This window comes from Otolemur garnettii, unplaced genomic scaffold, assembly GCF_000181295.1.
Source record: "Otolemur garnettii isolate 467f Iridium unplaced genomic scaffold, OtoGar3 scaffold00289, whole genome shotgun sequence".
NCBI classification, from domain to species: domain Eukaryota; kingdom Metazoa; phylum Chordata; class Mammalia; order Primates; family Galagidae; genus Otolemur; species Otolemur garnettii.
Window position 1 is genome coordinate 45,732 of NW_003852684.1, and position 6,810 is coordinate 52,541.

Consider the following 6,810-nt stretch of genomic DNA (forward strand, 5'->3'; position numbering starts at 1 on the left):
TGAGGGTCTAACTTAGTTAATGGTGAAAGGTGTGGGTCCAGTTTCAGTCTTCTACAGGTTGCCAGCCAGTTCACCCAGCACTATTTGTTAAATAGGGAATCTTTTCTCCACTCAATGTTTTTAATTGGCTTGTCAAAGATCAGGTACCAGTAAGTAGTTGGATTCAAGAACTGTACACTTTCAAAGGGTGAACTACTTATTTTGATGAAGCTACTTAATGATTTTTTTCCCAAAACTTGAGGTGCTCAAAATGCTCACAGCATAAGAAGTAGCCAGGTCGTGAGAATGCCTGAGATTCAGTCAACACTATCTCCCTGCTCACACACAGGTACCATGAATCAACATGGAAGGTACATTGTTTCATCCTACCAAAGGCGTCATTTTTCTTTTTCTTTGAGACAGAGTCTGACTCCTTCCCTTTGGGTAGAGTGCCCTGACATCATCATAGCTAACTGTAGTCTCAAAATCCTGGGATGAACAGACCCTATTGCTTCAGCCTCCTGAGCATCTGGGAGAAGAGGTGCTTCCCCACACAGTGCCCAGTTACTTTTTACCACCTGTTTCTGCCCCTCATAGTGTTAGGATTACAGGTGTGAGCCAGTACTCCAGAACTAAAAGTTGGGATAGTTTTAAAACTATGGTTTGTGGCCAGTGGTGGTGCTTCATGCATGTCATCTTGCCACTATGGGAGGCCCAGTCAGTTGGATTGTCTGAGCTTCTCAATTGGAGACCTGCCTGAGCAAGAGTGAGATCCCCATCTCTGGAGAATAAAAAATGGTCAGATAGGCTCAGCACCTGCAGCTCAGCAAGTGTGGCATCAGCCAAATACACTGGAGCTAGTGGGTTTACAATCAACCTTGGGCTTCCAAACAACAATGACAACAACAACAACAACAACAACAAAATAACAGCATTTGGGTGGGCTCCTGTAGTTCCAGCTACTTGGGAGGCTGAGGAAAGAGAATCACTTAAGCCCAAGAGTATTGGGTTGCTGTGTGAGCTGTGATGCTACGACACTCTGCCCAGGGCGACAGCTTGAGACTCTTTATCAAAAAATGAAAAAAAAAATGGCCAGAAGTTGTGCAGGCACCTGGAGTACCAGCTGAGGGAAAATGTTTGCTTGATGACAACATGCGAAGATAGCTGTGAGCTATGATACCAAGGCACTCTACCAAGGACAGCAAAATGAGATTCTGTCTCAATACATAAATGGAGAAAACCATTGTTAGAGAACGTAGAAAACCATTTTTACTTTTAACCACATGTCTAGTTTTGAAATTTTACCCCTAGATTAGATGTCAAGTAGAGAAATTATTCTCTCGTAAGCAAGTAGTTTCTCTAAAACCTGTATTATTCAAGACTTTGGATTTTATGCAACTCAAACCCTCTGATATCCTATATTCTTATAGTCCCCTGGAAACTGCCTCAACAGTGAATTCTTGCCTCAAATAAGGCTTTTCATATGGACACTAACCAATCCAAAGTGTCCCCTCCACTTGTTCTGTTGGACTCTTTCAAGTTGGGCCAATATTCCCTTGACCAATCACTCCATAGTCAGGGACCAGACATCTCTGGACACCCCCTCCCCTTCAGATCAACTGACAATGTCCCAAAAAACCAATCCCAAACTCACTTGTCCTGACTCCATTGTTCCTCCCCACAGAGGCCACGGTAAATCTCGTCCTTTATGTAGTCCACTATTGTATCTGCCTAATGATCTGTCCTTGTACCTTTCCTCTTGAAACAGTTATCCCAATCAGCACCTGGTCTCAAGTGGGAGAGTTCAAAAGGTCTCTGGCACTAGATAGCAGGGGTCTTCTGGCAGCTCCAGTATGCCTTGTTCTGGTGCTCTGTGAAGTCAGAAGGACCCCACGGCAAATGAATTAGTCTAGGAAGGTTGATGCTTCTTTCTCCACCTTGCACCTCTGTCACACCCAGTCACTGGTAACCGTATAGAGCTGTGACCCAGTTCCCTCCAATGAGCAGATGCTCCTCCCTGGGTTTGCACCTGCCTGAGTCACAGGGAGATCTATGTCTCCTTGGCCAGGCCTCCACACTCTGCCACCATCCGGCAGGGGGAGCTGGGGCCTGACAACCATGGGTGGTTAATGGAAGCTGGGGAGGTTCACTCAGTTCCAGCCCCACCCCTGATTGATTTTGCTGACACTTAGTTTTTCACAGAATCAGCACAGACCTGAAACAGCCTACGCCCTATCCACACCTCTCGAGAAAATGCCCAAGAATCTGGATTCCATGGGGGACAGGCTTCCAGACCTCAGTGTGAGATTGAAGGGGAGTGCTGAGAGTTCAGAATTACAGGTAGAGAATATATACAGTTTTATATAGTTATATGCCTGGCAGGAGAGTGCCATGGCACCCTAGTAGGGGAAGGAGGTCCATTTTTTAGAGGGTCTCTCTCTCATGGGATAAAATGGGAGGATATTTGAACTCTGCTCGCTTGTTTGTAAGAAGTATATTGTGGGCTGTTCTCCTGGGAAAGGGTCCTCTTGTACCTTTGGTGATGGATTTTGTACCTACTGTTTGTATCCTTGGGGTTGCAGCTCACCTCAGGAAAGTTGATGTGCATTCTTCAACCTTCTCTCTTGGCTCAGCTCCAAACCATCAGCTTACTTGCAAAACTTCTGTCCTTTAACTCTCCTTCTGGATGGGAGCCTCTGTGGAAAGCTGGCTCCAGCCATCTTGCCTTTGCTCCTTTCCTTCTTTCTTTCTCTCTTTCTTTCTGTATCTCTCTTTTCTTCTTTGTTTCTTTCATTTCTTTCAATTTTTTTTTTTCATGACACAGACTCTTACTCTGTTGCCCAGGCTAGAGTATCATGGCCTCAGCCTAGCACACAGTGAAATCCACTTATTGGGTTGAAGGGGTCCTCCTACCTCAGCCTCTGGAGTAGCTGGAACTATATGCAAGTGCCACAGTGCTTGGATACCTTTCCTATTTTAATTGAAACCAGGTGTTAGTTTGAGGCTGAGGGTGTCTTTCTATTGCCCAGACTTGTCTGAAAAACCTGAACTCAGGGGATCAGCCCACCTTAGCCTGCCAGAGCATCCAAATACTAGTCGTGAATGGCAAAAGTAATCGAGCTGTACTTAAGAATGACCTTATCAGGAGCTTTGAGGAGTGTCCAATCCTCTGGTCCCTGCGACACATATGGATTATGTCAGTGAAGTTTTGCATACTTGTGGTGGCATGTATCACCACAGTTATTCATGGATCTCTGTTTTACTTATCAGGTTTCAGTAGTGTTTGTGTATTGAACATGTGGCTCAAAATAAGTCTTCTACTTCCTATTTGGCCAAGAGAAGACAAAATGTTGGACACCCCTGGCACTGAGGTCAGGAATATTGGAACTTTCTAGACAGGCTGATATTTCCCATGATCATCATAAATAACTGGAATTATGGAGTACACTACTGGACACAGTGCCTAACCAGCTGTCAAGGAGAACCTTCAGTGTGACCCTTACTTTCCCAAACAAGCCTATTCTACAGACAGATGTAAAACACCACAAAAGTAGAACTGAGAATTCTGTGACTATCTGTCAGGTCTGTGAAATCACTGTCTGATCTTTGGGCTTGGGTTCTTGGTCTATAACATCCCAGGGCAGCAGTAGGTGTAAACCATACTCTTTCAATTGCTTACAAATCCATGACTTGAAAATGAAAGGAAGGATTGTTGAATCCCTTGGCCACAGATACAAGGAAACTTTAGGAGGCAGGAATTGAGTGTGGATAAAAGAACCCCACTCTTTTGTAACAGTTTGAACTAAACAATAACAACAATAACAACAACAAACCTGGACAGCTACTACACATGCTTAGCAGGAATAAGGCTAAGCTTGAATATGGTAACTCAGGGCAACACCCATTGTGATGTCATCCATGGTGACCATGGAGTGACTTCATTCTGTAATGTTCTGGGATCAGGCTTGTGGTCAAAGATATAAAGTGGCCTTTTCTGCTCACTTCAGCTGGTGTCCCTCAAGTGTTTGGACCAGGAAACTTCTTAGCCCTCCATCCACAGAAAAGGACGTGTTCTCCCATTTGTGCCTTATTGATTCTATTGACGGTTGAGTTTCCTGGCACTAGGCTGACACAACATTTGAGAGTTTGTACAGTAGTGTGACTCAAGCTGCATCTCACCTGACAAAACTGAAAGGAGTCGCTTAAGAGGGACACTATTTCAAGGATCTATTTTGACACATACCCCAAAACTTCCATTTGAGAGACACTTACAAATTTACTATGTCTGACTATAGCCTCAATTTGGTCAAAGCTTCACAGGTCTTAAGCATGTCTACATTGCTTGAACCATCAAGGTAATTCTTTTTAGATGGTGAAAATATTTGTTGGTTGGTTTGTTAGTTTGTCTGTGCACGTGTGTGTGTATGGATATTTTTGAGATTTGGTTTCCATACGTTGCCCAGGCTAGTCTTTTGTGGCCTCAGCATAGAGCATAGCAATCTAAAACTCCAGGATTCAGGCAATCCTCCTGCCTGAGACTCCCATGTGGGTAGGACTACAGGTGCCTGCAATGCCTAGATAATTTTTCATTTTTTGTAGAGACAGGTTCTGACTCTTGCTCCGTGCATTTTCAGCACCCCTTCATTCAAGAACTCCACTCATCTCAGCCTACCAGAAAGCTAGGATTGTAGGTGTGAGCCAATAAGTTTGGTAATATTCTCTTTCTTTGTTTCCCTCCCTCCCGTCCATCCTCCCTCCCTCACTTTATCCTTCATTCCTCCAATTTTCTCTTTCTCATTTGCTTGCTCTCTCTATTATTTTATTTTCTTCATTCTTTTCTTTCCTCTCTCTTTCTTTATTCTATACCTTCAAGGAAACGTCTCTAGTAACAAACAAACAAACTATAAAAGTCATCTTTGAATGTGTAGTCTTGTACTCTATATTGAAATGGGTGAATTGTGGAGTATATGAATTATATCTGAACATACTTGTTGTTTTTTAATCTATGGGCTATGATGAAAATAGAGAAAAACCTTCACCAAAACATAAGCATGTATGAGCAACATAGTTCACACCTATAATCCTAGCATTTTCAGAGGCCAGGGTAGAAAGATCACTGGAAGCTAAGGGTTTTCACACAAGGCTGAGAAATATAGTGAGACCTCACTTGTGCACGAAACAAGTGCAAAACTCACCCAGCAGTGGTGTCATTGGCCTGTACTCTCAGCCGCTGAGAAGGATAAAGTCAGAAGGATCACTTGAGTTCAGCTGCTTGTGCTGCCTTGAGCTATGATGGTACCACTGTATTTTGCTGGGGCAAAGGGGGAAACACAGTCTCAAATCTATAAGAGATATACTGATACATGTATCTCAAATGGGATTCATGATCTTGAATGCCAGTCTAGCTCAATATGGGGAAATCAACCAATAGAATACACTACATTAATAGAACCAATAGGAAAAACTACATGGGCATCTCAACAGACACAGAAGAGGCCTTTGACGAAGAAAACATATCTTATTTATAAAATCTTTAAAAAATCTTAGATGAGAATGGAATGTCTTCAGTACTATTAATGGAATCTACAGATTGGATACATAGAATGTGCTATATTCATATGATGGAATATTTTTCAATAATCAAAAGGAATGAAGTGCACATTTATGTTACAATAGGAATGAAACTTATATATATTATGATAAGGGACCAAGGCTAGTTATAAAAGACCACATATAGTATGACTGAACTTAGTAGAAAACATCAAGACAAGGCCAATTGTTTGCTAGGAGTAGGGAGCAGGTGAGTGTGGGTGGTGGGGAAGGTGAAATTGACCGCTAGTAGGTGTTGACTGTCTTTGGGTGAGGGGATAAGAAAAAGTTCTCCAATTAAATTGTGGTGATAGCTGTACAATTCTGTGACTATACTAAGAAACACAGAATTGTACGCTTTCAGAAGGTGAACTAATTTTAATGAAGCTACTTAATGATGTTTTCCAAAAGTTGATGTGCTCAAAGGCTCACAGCATAAGAAGTACCCAGGTAGTGAGAGTGCCTGAAGAGATAATCCTATCTCCCTGCTCACACACAGGCTACCATGAATTGACATGGAAGGCACATTGTTCCATCCTACCGAAGTTGTCATTTTCTTCATACTTCTGAGTCATCTCCTTTCATGCTCCATCCCAGAATGTTTATCACCAGAGAATAATTGCTTTATTTTCTTTTGATCACAGTTTGGTTAGAACTCTAAACTTTTGTTTTGTGAAGGCTGCGATGGGCAAAATACTTTTTTCTGGAGAGATCAGCTTTCTAGAGGATTATCATTCATAGTAAGTGAAAATTAGATCGATTTTTTGACAAAAATAAGATCTATTTTCCTTATATATTGATCTAGAATCTTTGTAAGTTATAATTTTCTAAAAGGAATACCTGTGAGCAATTTAATGTATAAAGGAGGAATTCAGCTTTTCAGCAGCAACTTTATCTCTTTCCACTAGAGGGAGGTGTGTGCTCTCTTCTTTGAAAAAATAGCTGCTTTTATTTTAGAGGTTGGAGTAGTCATTCTCAAAATTCCTTTTGTGGTATTAAATACTTTCATTTATTAGTCAAAGTTAAGATAATTACACTTGTTTAATGAAGAAGATCTTATGGTTTTCTATAATCAATTTTTAAGAAATGTGAATTAGATATTAAGTGAAACGTGTATGTGTGTCTTTCTTCTTAGGTACTCAAGAGCTGTACTGTCTATTAGCTACACAGGACTATTTAAAAAGTTATATTGGACCAGTGCTTCTCCAGAGATTTGCTGGTTTATGTAGTAGTCATTATCAT